Below are 13,877 nucleotides of genomic sequence, written 5' to 3'. Positions count from 1 at the left end.
AATTGTCTCTGATAATTATTTTCTATTCTAGATAAGATTGTTTTGCTGAAATGCAAGGGGTTTATTGAAAAATAGATAAGTTAGGGTCAGGACTATGTCTTCTAAGTATTTAAAGAACATCGAATAAAAATTTTCATTCTATTTTCAACAATTTACATTCGCTTTCGGGTCTGCTTATGACGAAATATGGGTTACTGTTCGATATTGTTACCACATATATGGTTCATGGCCGTGTGGTGATCTGAAACTTGTATAGCCTTGCATGGCAGATGGAAAATATACACTGCATATTCTTATAAATTTCACCAACGACAAGACCGCAAGTCGTGATGGATGTCCAATATATCAACGAAGAAATACTGATTTTTATAAAAATTAACAACGCTTATGTATGTGTATGTATGTATGTGTAGATCGTTGAAACATTTAAACACACTTACAACACATAAGTTATTTTTTATTTTCCAACTAACATATTCACTAGAAATATTTTTTATGGCAGAACAACGTTTGTCGGGTATATATACAGCCATTTCATGCAAAACCGATATAGTGGTTCTCAGATTTTCGTCAAAAGTGGTAATTTTGTTCTTTATCGCAAAACATTAGACCCGAATTTTTTATTTTTTCATTAGGGAGCCCATTTCCATTTTAGGGTGGTCCGAAAAATCATTTTTTCCACTTTTTCCCAAAAATGACAAATGAAAATTAATAACTTTTGAATCACTGAACCGATTTAGATGATCGACATATAAAATTGAAACTAATGACCTAGCCTTAAAAAATATTTAACCTGCGAAAAAAATAATTATATTTTAGTAATTATTGATTGTAGTCGTTTTTTATTTTGTTGAAAATGCAACGATGGAAATACTTTTTCCGAAATTCAATCCTCTTTATTTCACAGCGAGAGAGAGAGATTAAAATTTTGCTTCAATAATAACAATTTTGGATATCAGAATATCAGAATATCATATATCAGAAATGCTATTTCTTCGTTTTTTAGATTTGGTTTTTCAAAGTTAACCGGTGGTTCGAAAAATCATTTTTTCCCCTTTGTCCAAAAATAACTTTCTGCAAAAAATCATAACATTTGAACTACTGAACCGATTTAGATGATCGATATATTAAATTGAAGTCAATAAGTAAAATTTGAAAATATATCACACTTGCGGGAAAATTGGATTCTAGTCGCATAGGTCTAGTTTAGTCACATAGGAATACTGATCGAAGACTTAAAACATGTTAAATTTACAAAATTAAACTTAAAAACGATGATTATAGCATCTCTGATATCGAGATATGTTAGGTAAATAATCCTCAGCTTTCCATAAAAAATATAAAAAAATATAGCGCTCCTATCTTCAACCGAGAAAACTATGAAAAACAAACTCAATCAATAATTACAAAAACAAAAATTCAATTTTTTTCGCAAAAATAATATTTTTTCAAAGAGTAATAACTCGTAAGCTTCAATTTGATATGTCGATGATATGAATCGGTCCAATAGTTCAAAAGTTATGATTTTTTGTAGTGGGAAAAATAGGGAAAAATTGTTTTCCGAACCATCGATTAGTTTTGAAAAATCATATTTCAAAAACGAAAAAAATAGCATCTCTGATATCGAAATATTATTGATATGTCAATCATCTAAATCGGTTGAGTGGTTCGAAAGTTATTCATTTTTAAAAATAGTCATTTTGGGAAAAAGTGGAAAAAAATGATTCTTTGGATCACCCTAAAATAGAAATGGGCACCCTAATGAAAAAATAAAAAAGTACAAGTCTAATGTTTTGCGATAAAGAACAAAGTTACCACTTTTGACGAAAATCTGGAAACCACTATATTGGTTTGGCATGGAATGGCTGATATATAAACAAAATTCAATCTTACGTGCATCGCGATGTACAAAGTATTAATGAATATGTGAAAATTAACGTTAAAAGACATTTCTATAGATCTGCACACTTTTACAGACTTTTCCACATTTTTAACAGGTAACATCCATGCCTCTCACGCTGAAGGTCACGAGTTCAATTCTCACTCCCGACATTCTTCTAAAAATGGAAGTAAAAGTGACGAACCAGCCAAATGAGTGGAAAGTCATTATAATACAGATAAAAAAAAAACATTTTTAACAGACATTCACATGTTTTTACAGACTTTTTTAAAAATCATCTGGCTCTTCCTTCCTCTTTTTTTTTATTCAAATCGTTTATTTTTACAGGCTCAGTTACATAAGTTTAAAGGAGCCGAACTCCTTACTGTATTATTACTAGAATATATACATTTTTCCTTAATTCTAATGTTAATAACGTAGAAAACCGATTACTCGCGGTCGACTCGAGTTTAGAAGGGTGACATATTTTCTTCAGGAAAAGGAGGGGATATGAGGATATGTTGACAATGTTCACACTCACACTCTCAATCACACTCAATTCTTAATCCTATCTTATATCTAATATGTATTTACATTTCATCTAATTCTTAAGGAGGGATCCGATCTCTCCCAAAGGAAAAGGAAAAGGAGATAATAAGGATATAAGGATAATCACACACGAAGATATATTTATTTTTGATATATTTATGACATGTAGATATATTTGGGACATGTAGTCAAGGTCTAACCGAGCCAACACGTCTCTCACCGGCACCATGGGCTGTCTTCCTCGGGCCCGAAGGGTGTCTTCTAAATTCGATCTGGCGACAAGATACAGCTCGCACGACCAAACAACGTGCTCGATGTCGTGGTAACCTTGGCCACAAGCACAAAGATTGTTGTCGGCAAGATTGATACGAAAGAGTACCGCGTCTAACGAACAGTGATTGGACATGAGTCGATGGTTTGAGGCTAACCTTAGGGATAATCGAGTGGAGCCACCGGCCCAATTCATCTTCGTTCCATTTGCGTTGCCAGTTAACTATGGTTTTTTTACGGACTAAAGAATAAAATTCATTGAAGGCGATTTGACGCTGATAAATATCGCCTTCAATAGCACCTACCTTTGCTAATGAGTCAGCCCTCTCATTATCCGGAATTGAGCAATGTGAAGGGACCCAGACAAAGGTAATCACATAACAGCGTCTGGATAAAGCACTCAAAATTTCTCGTATTCTCTCAAGGAAGTACGGCGAGTGCTTTTCCGGCCTCACTAAACGGATAGCTTCGACAGAGCTCAGACTATCCCTTACAATGTAATAGTGTTCAACAGGTCGTGAGGCGACGCTGTCCAGCGCCCAGTATATCGCTGCCAATTCGGCAATATACACTGAGCAAGGATACTGAAGACTGTGTGAGGTGCTAAAAAATTCGTTGAACACTCCATATCCTGTGGACTCATTCATGGAGGACCCATCAGTAAAGTACATATTATCACAATTGATATCCCCATACTTTGCATTGAAGATCGTTGGAACGATCCTCGCTCGAAGATAATCTGATGTTCCATGGATATCTTGCTTCATGGACAGATCAAAATGTACAGAGGAATTGATGTAGTCAGGAAAACAAACACGGTTGGGAATATACGAAGAAGGATCAACCTGCATGGAGATGAATTCATGATATGAAGTCATGAATCCAGAATGAAAATTTAGCCCGACCAGCTGCTCAAAATTTCCGATCACCAATGGGTTCACAACCTTACACCGGATGAGGAACCGAAGAGATAATAAATTGAAGCGATCTTTTAGTGGGAGTACGCCTGCCAAAACCTCGAGACTCATGGTATGCGTTGAGGGCATACATCCCAACGCAATACGGAGACAAAGATACTGAATTCGCTCGAGTTTAATGAGGTGTGTTTTGGCAGCTGATTGAAAACAGAAACTGCCATACTCCATCACTGAGAGAATAGTTTTTTTTTATCAATTCGTTTATTTTTACAGGCTCAGTTACTTAAGTTTAAAGGAGCCGAATTCTTAAATATAATTTTGAAACTATATATATTTAAACAATTTTCTTACATCTATGGTTAGTAAGGTGGAAAACCGATTACTCGCGGTGTACTCGAGTTTAGGAGGGTGACATATTTTTAGGAGAAGGATGGGATATAAGGAAATTGTAACAATGTTGATGAACACTCATTTCATAAATATATTCGTATATCTATAGTGTATTTACATTTCAACTTATTCTACTATTTATAGCAAGGGGACGAATTACCCGCAAAGGAAGAAAAGGAGGGTATAAGGATGTAGGGACAATCACACACGAAGATCTATAGCTTTAAGGAATACATATATATGGGACATGTAATCAAGGTCTAACCGAGCCAACACATCTCTCTCCGGCACATTGGGCTGTCTTCCTCGGGCCCGAAGGGAGTTTTCTAAATTCGATCTGGCGACCAGATACACCTCGTACGACCAAACAATGTGCTCGATGTCGTGATAACCTTGGCCACAAACGCAGAGATTTCTGCTGGCAAGATTGAAACGAAAGAGTAGTGCATCTAACGAACAGTGATTGGACATGAGTCGGGAGAAGGTGCGAATAAAGTCTCGACTCAAGTCTAGACTTTTGAACCACGGTTTGAGGCTAACCTTAGGGATAATCGAATGAAACCACCGGCCCAATTCTTCTTCATTCCACTTGCGTTGCCAGTTAGCGATGGTATTTTTGCGGACTAAAGAATAAAATTCATTGAAGGCGATTTGACGCTGATAAATATCGCCTTCAATTGCACCTACCTTTGCTAATGAGTCAGCCCTCTCATTACCCGGAATTGAGCAATGTGAAGGGACCCAGACAAAGGTAATGACATAACAGCGTCTGGATAAAGCACTCAAAATTTCTCGTATTCTCTCAAGGAAGTACGGCGAGTGCTTTTCCGGCCTCACTGAACGGATAGCTTCGACAGAGCTAAGACTATCCGTTACAATGTAATAGTGTTCAACAGGTCGTGAGGCGACGCTGTCCAGCGCCCAATGAATTGCTGCCAATTCAGCAATATACACTGAGTAAGGATTCTGAAGACTGTGTGAGGTGCTAAAAAATTCGTTGAACACTCCAAATCCTGTGGACTCGTTCATAGTGGACCCATCCGTAAAGTACATATTATCACAATTGATACCCCCATACTTTTCATCGAAGATCGTTGGAGCGATCCTCGATCGTTGGTAATCTGAATATCCATGGATATCTTGCTTCATGGACAGATCAAAATGCACAGAGGAATTGATGTAGTCAGGGAAACAAACACGGTTGGGAATATACGAAGAAGGATCAACCTGCATGGAGATGAATTCATGATATGAACTCATGAATCCGGAGTGAAAATTTAGCTCGATCAGCTGCTCAAAATTTCCGATCACCAATGGGTTCATAACCTTACACCGGATGAGGAACCGAAGAGATAATAAATTGAAGCGATCTTTTAGTGGGAGTAGGCCTGCCAAAACCTCGAGACTCATGGTATGTGTTGAGGGCATACATCCCAACGCGATACGGAGACAAAGATACTGAATTCGCTCGAGTTTAATGAGGTGTGTTTTGGCAGCTGATTGAAAACAGAAACTGCCATACTCCATCACTGAGAGAATAGTTGTTCGATACAACATTATAAGATCTTCTGGGTGGGCTCCCCACCAGGTGCCGGTAATTGTACGGAGAAAGTTTATTCTTTGTTGGCATTTTTTACTCAGATACCTAATATGGGCCCCCCAAGTACATTTGGAGTCGAACCAGACACCAAGATACTTGAATGACATAGCATGAGTGATCGGTTTACCCAAAAGTTGAAGCTTTGGTTTTGCTGGTCTATGCTTCCTAGAAAAAACCACCATCTCTGTTTTCTCCGTGGAGAATTCGATCCCTAGCCCAATGGCCCAGGTTGAAAAATTGTTCAAAGTATCTTGTAAGGGTCCTTGCAGGTCGGATTCGTTTGATCCTACGACAGACACCACTCCATCATCTGCAAGTTGTCTTAGGCTGCAATTTTGTGTAAGGCAATTGTCAATGTCGCTTACGTAGAAGTTGTATAAAAGGGGGCTTAAACATGAGCCCTGGGGGAGTCCCATGTAAGAGACCCGACTTACTGCCGAATCTCCGTGAGAAAAGTTCAAATGTTTCTCACAAAGCAAGTTATATAACATATTATTCAATAGAGGCGGCAGACCCCGAAAGTGTAATTTGTCCGACAAAACCTCTATTGAAACAGAATCGAAGGCCCCCTTTATGTCCAAGAATACTGAAGCCATTTGTTTTTTTTTCGGCGTAAGCCGTTTGAATTTCTGAAGAAAGCAACGCAAGACAATCATTCGTCCCCTTGCCCCTGCGGAACCCATACTGTGTATCTGAGAGTAGGCCATTCGTTTCAACCCATCGATCAAGGCGAAACAAGATCATTTTCTCCAACAATTTCCGTATACAAGACAGCATTGCTATTGGGCGGTACGAATTGAAGTCGGACGCGGGTTTTCCGGGTTTTTGAATGGCTATAACTCGTACTTGTCTCCAATCATCTGGAACAATATTATTCTCCAGAAACCGATTGAATAAATTCAACAAGCGATGTTTCGCCACATCAGGGAGGTTTTTCAGCAAGTTGAACTTAATTCTATCCGATCCCGGAGCAGAATTGTTACATGAAAGCAGAGCAAGAGAGAATTCTACCATCGAAAACTCGGAATCAAGATCGCACCTATCTTGTGGTATATCTCGAACAATTTTTTGCACAGGAGCGGAATCAGGACAAACCTTCCGTGCAAAATTAAAAATCCATCGATGTGAATATTCTTCGCTTTCATTCGTTGAAGAGCGATTTCTCATGTTTCGAGCCACTTTCCATAATTTTTTCATTGACGTTTCTCGTGACAAACCTCCCACGAAATTTCGCCAATAAGCACGTTTTTTTCCCTTTGATTAAGTTTTTAAATTGATCTTCAAGGGCTAAATACGTTTGAAAAATTTCAGGGGTTCCACGTTTCCGAAAAGCTTTAAATGCATTCGATTTTTCTACATAAAGCTTGGAACACTGGCTATCCCACCATGGATTGGGAGGCCTTCGACGAATAGTGGAACCTGGGATGAGTTTCGTTTGAGCGCGAACCGCGCTCTCATAGATCAAACGAGAAAGGAAGTTATACTCCTCCAATGGAGGTAAACCATCTTTGGAATTGATGGCTAGAGCAATCGCGTCCGCATATTTTTTCCAGTCAATGTGTCTTGTGAGGTCATATGCCATGTTTATAGATTCAGAAGAATTCGACCCAATGGTGATGGAAATTTTGATTGGCAAGTGATCACTACCGTTGGGGTTCTGGATTACATTCCACTTGCAATCTAACGATAGTGAATTCGAGCAAAGCGAGAGGTCAAGAGCACTTGGGTTAGCAGGAGATTTAGGTACACGTGTTGTTTCCCCAGTGTTCAAAACGGTCATATTGAAGCTGTTACAAAGGTCATATATCAACAATGAACGATTGTCGTCGTACTGTTCCCCCCAGGCAGTTCCGTGAGAGTTGAAGTCTCCCAAGATCAATCGTGGCTCAGGAAGGAGTGAGCACATGTCAACAAGTTGATTGCGGCTAACCGCAGCTCTCGGAGGCCAATACAAGCTGACAATACAGAGGTCTTTGCCTCTGATGTTTGCATGACAAGCAACAGCTTCGATCCCTCCAATAGGTGGAAGGTCAATTCGAAAAAATGAGTGGCACTTATTGATCCCCAATAGCACCCCTCCGTATCTGTCATCACGGTCCAAGCGTATAATATTAAAATCGTGGAAAGAGATATCATCTCGCGAAGAAAGCCAAGTTTCGGACGGAGCAAAAACATCACAATTGAAGTTATAAATTAAAAATTTTAATGTATCCAATTTAGGGATAAGACTACGACAATTCCACTGTAAAACAGTGATATCTCCGACCTCTCTATTTGAATTAGACATCAAGAGAGATAATCATTGCAAGGAGGGGCCATGTTTGCATCAATTGTTGCAAAATTGTCTTTAATACTGGAAGCATTGAGATGACAATGGTTCTGATGGAGTCGGAAACATTAAAACACGTGAAGATTTGATCCACAAGGCCAGTCAACTTTATAAATCCCGATTGGGAAGTTGAACTGGACGGAAAAATAGGGACAGTTGGGGTTTTTGATGTCCCCTCGAGTGCTGGGTCGTTCGAAGATGAAATATTCCCACGGAAGCCAGGAGGAACCTGATTTTGCTTGTCCGCTGCACTCGATTTTTTAGGCAAGCTAGCAGAGGATATAACCGTGGGGACTTGTTCTTGAACTTTGGGAGTGGTCACATTTTTGCGCCGGGGATTCCCTTTGAAAATAAACGGTGTGCCCCCGCTAGCTGTGTCCGCTTCCATTTCATCAACTGGCAACGTGGAAAAGGTATTGTGTGTTGAGATTGGTTGTTCTTGTTGTTGGGTCAATGGCGAAGCGCCCTTTAAAATTTCCGCAAATGTGCGCTTCGAGCGTTCCTTTAAAGAGCGCTTCTGTTTCTCCCAGCGACTCTTGTAAGTTTCACAAACTGAGAGCTCGTGTGGGGATCCCCCGCAATATGGACATTTATGCTCAGTCGCACTGCAGGATTTCCCCTCATGTTGCTCTCCGCAAGTGGCACAGCGCTCCTTGTTGGCACAATAATCCGAAGTGTGACCAACTGACTTGCATTTGTTGCAAGTCATGGGCTTTGGCACGAAGAGTCGCACAGGTAGTCTCAATTTGTCCACCATAACGTAGTCAGGGAGGGCGGCACCAGCAAAGGTGACTCGAAACGAGTCGGACGGCGTAAATTTAGTTTGGTCCCCATCATGGGAAAGTTTCCCGAGTTGGCGACAGTCCAAGATTTTCACTTCCATTGAGGGGAGCTTCTTGAACTTGCCTTTTCCTTCTGCTTTTATTTGTTCGCTCGTCAGACCCGTTTCAGTTATCACCCCCTCAATTTCTACGTTATGGGAGAGTATAAATGTTCGATATTCGAGAGTGAAATGTTGATCAGCAACAATCTCGTTTGCGTGTTTCCGGTCATTCACGACAACTCGCAATTTGTTCGGTCTAACCCTGCGAATTTCAGATACAGAAGTGTATCTGGCCAGATCTTTCATGATCTGAATCACGTTAAGGTTTTTTCCTTTCGGTTTTGGCCGGAGGAAAACAACCCACGGGCCAGTTCCAGGTGCATCTTCTGGATAAACTCTGACACGTGGAGCGGAGACAACAGAGGGGGAAGACGAGGACGAGGACGAGGACGAGGACGAGGATGAGGACGAGGATTGGGAAGCATCAGAAGGGGGAAGCGAAATCGATGATGGGAGAGGGGGAGTGGAAGGAATAGTGGGTTGAGAAGGGAGGCTTGCAATTTTCTTAGAGGGGGGCTTGGTAGGATGAGCGGATTCGTCCCCAGAAGAATTATCTTCCTTATGAGGAACTCGTTTATGTTTTTTCCCAGATCTTGTATAAGATTCATTATCGGAGATCTCCATCTCTGGAGATCCTCCACTATTCTCCATTTTTTCAGTTTTATTTCTAATTTCTGTCTTATTTCTAATTTATTATTGATTTTAACAATAATCTCAAAAAAAAATAGCAAAAAAAAAATTATGATAATAATATTAAACAATGAACAAATAATTGAATAGTAATATTAATAATAAATATGTGTACCTTAATATAAAAGTTGTTCCAAAAATGCACTCTACTGCCCTAATCAGGGAGAGACAGAGGCTACGGGCTACGGAGACAACACAATAGCGCAAGAATAGCTTACGGAGCCACGTGATGATGAATCCCGTTTGCGACAGTCACACGATGGCGATCCCGTTATGTCGAATCAGTTCAACAGCCGCAATCCGGCTCGCTGCAAGAGCGCTGCTTCCTTTGTTCCTTCGTTCCACTTCACAAAAGGTCAGGTCGCGGACAGCAATGACCTTCACTCGTACACGATACACTCGTACCAATAGCACAATAGCAAAAGTGGCAACGCACAATACCGACACTGAACTTTACTCATCAAGAGTTGGATAGCGAATGAGAGAGAATAGTTGTTCGATACAACATTATAAGATCTTCTGGATGGGCTCCCCACCAGGTGCCGGTAATTGTGCGGAGAAAGTTTATTCTTTGTTGACATTTTTTACTCAGATACCTAATATGGGCCCCCCAAATACATTTGTAGTCGAACCAGACCCCGAGATACTTGAATGACATAGCATGAGTGATCGGTTTACCCAAAAGTTGAAGCTTTGGTTTTGCTGGTCTATGCTTCCTAGAAAAAACCACCATCTCTGTTTTCTCCGTGGAGAATTCGATCCCTAGCCCAATGGCCCAGTTTGAAAAATTGTTCAAACTATCTTGTAAGGGTCCTTGCAGGTCGGATTCGTTTGATCCTACGACAGACACCACTCCATCATCTGCAAGTTGTCTTAGGCTGCAATTTTGTGTAAGGCAATTGTCAATGTCGCTTACGTAGAAGTTGTACAAAAGGGAGCTTAAAGATGAGCCCTGGGGGAGGCCCATGTAAGAGAACCGACTTATTGCCGAATATCCGTGAGAAATGTTTCTCAGAAAGCAAGTTATATAACATATTATTCAATAGAGGCGGCAGACCCCGAGAGTGTAATTTGTCTGACAAAACCTCTATTGAAATAGAATCAAAGGCCCCCTTTGTGTCCAAGAATATCGAAGCCATTTGTTTTTTTTTGGGCGTAAGCCATTTGAATTTCTGAAGAAAGCAACGCAAGACCTCCCACGAAATTTCGCCAATAAGCACGTTTTTTCCCTTTGATCAAGTTTTTAAATTGATTTTCAAGGTCCAAATACGTTTGAAAATTCTCAATGGTTCCACGTTTCCGAAAAGCTTTAAATGCATTCGATTTATCTCCATAAAGCTTGGAACACTGGCTATCCCACCATGGATTGGGAGGCCTTCGATGAATGGTGGAACCTGGGATGGGTTTCGTTTGAGCGCGAACCGCGCTGTCATAGATCAAACGAGAAAGGAAGTTATACTCCTCCAATGGAGGTAAACCATCTCTGGAATTGATGGCTAGAGCAATCGCGTCCGCATATTTTTTCCAGTCAATGTGTCTTGTGAGGTCATATGCCATATTTATTGATTCAGAAGAATTCAACCCATTGGTGATAGAGATGTTGATTGGCAAGTGATCACTACCGTTGGGATTCTGGATTACATTCCACTTGCAATCTAACGATAGTGAATTCGAGCAAAGCGAGAGGTCAAGAGCACTTGGCTTAGCAGAAGGTTTAGGTACACGTGTTGTTTCCCCAGTGTTCAAAATCGTCATATTGAAGCTGTTACAAAGGTCATATATCAACGATGAACGGTTGTCATCGTACTGTTCCCCCCAGGCAGTTCCGTGAGAGTTGAAGTCTCCCAAAATCAACCGTGGCTCAGGAAGGAGTGAGCACATGTCAACAAGTTGCTTGCGGCTAACCGCAGCTCTCGGAGGCCAATACAAGCTGACAATACAGAAATCTTTGCCTCTGATGTTTACATGACAAGCAACAGCTTCAATCCCTCCAATAGGCGGAAGGTCAATTCTAAAAAATGAGTGGCACTTATTGATCCCCAATAGCACCCCTCCGTATCTGTCATCACGGTCCAAGCGTATAATATTAAAATCGTAGAAAGAGAGATCATCTTGCGAAGAAAGCCAAGTTTCGGACAGAGCAAAACCATCACAATTGAAGTTATAAATTAAAAATTTGAAAATATCCAATTTAGGCATAAGACTACGACAATTCCACTGTAAAACAGTGATATCTCCGACCTCTCTATTTAAATTAGACATCAAGAGAGATAATCATTGCAAGGAGGGGCCATGTTTGCATCAATTGCTGCAAAATTGTCTTTAATACTGGAAGCATTGCGGTGACAATGGTTCTGATGGAGTCGGAAACATTAAAACACGTGAAGATTTGATCCACAAGGCCAGTCAACTTTATAAATCCCGATTGGGAAGTTGAACTAAACGGAAAAACAGGGACAGTTGGGGTTTTTGATGTCCCCTCGAGTGCTGGGTCGTTCGAAGGTGAACTATTACCACGGAGGCCAGGAGGGACCTGATTTTGCTTATCCGCTGCACTCGATTTTTTGGGCAAGCTAACAGGGGGTATCACCGGAGGGACTTGTCCTTGAACTTTGGGAGTGGTCACATTTTTGCGCCGAGGATTCCCTTGGAAGTTAAACGGTGTGCCCCCGCTGGCTGTGTCCGCTTCCATTTCGTCAACTGGCAACGTAGCGAAGACATTGTGGAGAAGCCAGTGGAGAAGCGCCCTTCAAAATTTCTGCAAAAGTGCGTTTAGAGCGTTCCCTCAAAGAGCGCTTCTGTTTCTCCCAGCGAGTCTTGTATGTTTCACAAGCTGAGAGCACGTGTGGGAATCCCCCGCAATATGGACACTTATGCTCAGTCGCACTGCAGGATTTCCCCTCATGTTGTTCTCCGCAAGTGGCACATCGTTCTTTATTGGCACAGTATGCAGCCGTATGACCAACTGACTTGCATTTTTGACAAGTCATTGGCTTTGGAATAAAAAGTCGCACGGCTAACCTCAATTTATCTACCATCACGTAGTCAGGGAGAGCTGAACCAGCGAAAGTGACTCGAAACGAGTTGGACGGCGTAAATTTAGTTGCATTCCCTTCATGGGATACTGTTCCGAGCTGGCGGCAACCCAAGATCTTAACAGTCGTCGAGGGCAGTTTTTTAAAACGGCCAGTACCTTCACTCGTAATGTATTCGCACGTCAAGCCCGTTTCGGTTATCACACCCTCAATTTCGACTATGTGAGAGGGAATGTAAACCCGATACTCTATTGTAAAATGCTGATCGACAACAATCTTGTTTGCGTCTTTTCGATCAGTCACGACAACTCGCAATTTGTTTGGTCTAACCTTCGAAATTTCCGAAACGGAGGTATACCTTGCCAGATCTTTCGCGATCTGCATGACTCTCAATGCTTTTCCATTTGGCTTAGGCCTGAAGAAAACAACCCAGGGACCAGTTCCGGGTGCATCTTCTGGATAGACCTTCACACGGGGAGTGGGAATAACAGGGGGGGGGGAAGACGAGGTCGGGGATTGAGAGGGATCGGGGACAGTAGGATGGGAAGGCGAAGATTGAGAAGGAGCGGGGAGAACAGAGGGAGAAGACGGGGTTGAAGGTAAAGTGGGATCGTTAAGGGCAGATGGAAGATTTGCTAGTTTTTTTGGAGGGAGGCTTGGTAGGGTTAGCTGACTCGTCCCCAGAATTCCTTCCTCTTTCTATCGAATATTTTCAAAACGCAGGAGTAAACATTACGTGACTCTGACTTCGTTTGTTTTTATTTCGTTCGGAAAAACGTTATGTCAAAGAAAGGGGACATTAGAAATGCGTTGTTCAGTGAAAGGCTGAGATGCTCTTTCAGAGATGCAATGGTTAACTAAACAATTGACGGAAAAATGTAGTTCGTTCATTTTATAATTGAATTAGTTTTACACTTGACAACAATACCTCTTTTATAGTGTTGATATAATAAGAAAAATAACACTCCTGATCGTTGGATCTCTTCTGACATTTCAATTGGATCTTTTTTGACAGCCGTTTTGATTCAGTCCGCACTACCTAGCACAACGCACAACCACCCCGAATGGGTTATTTAAACTGATTGAGAACTAAAGATGACCTACGAATTAAGACTTATTGTATTTCATGTGAAATTGACGTTAATCTTGTAAAGGAGTGAAAGTTTTTCCATCTGGTTCTGCTGTGCGCATGATTTTCCAAATCTGATAAAAATGTTATGTAGCTTACGAAATGTTTGACCGAATGCCATCCATATCGCGAAATTTTTAATTTTGCTACTTGGTCCTCTCTGACTTAACACCGACCAAATGATATTCGGCAACTCTTCCATCCGT

Source organism: Toxorhynchites rutilus, chromosome 3, assembly GCF_029784135.1.
Source record: "Toxorhynchites rutilus septentrionalis strain SRP chromosome 3, ASM2978413v1, whole genome shotgun sequence".
In the NCBI taxonomy this organism is placed as follows: Eukaryota; Metazoa; Arthropoda; class Insecta; order Diptera; family Culicidae; genus Toxorhynchites; species Toxorhynchites rutilus.
This window is presented reverse-complemented; position numbering follows the sequence as displayed.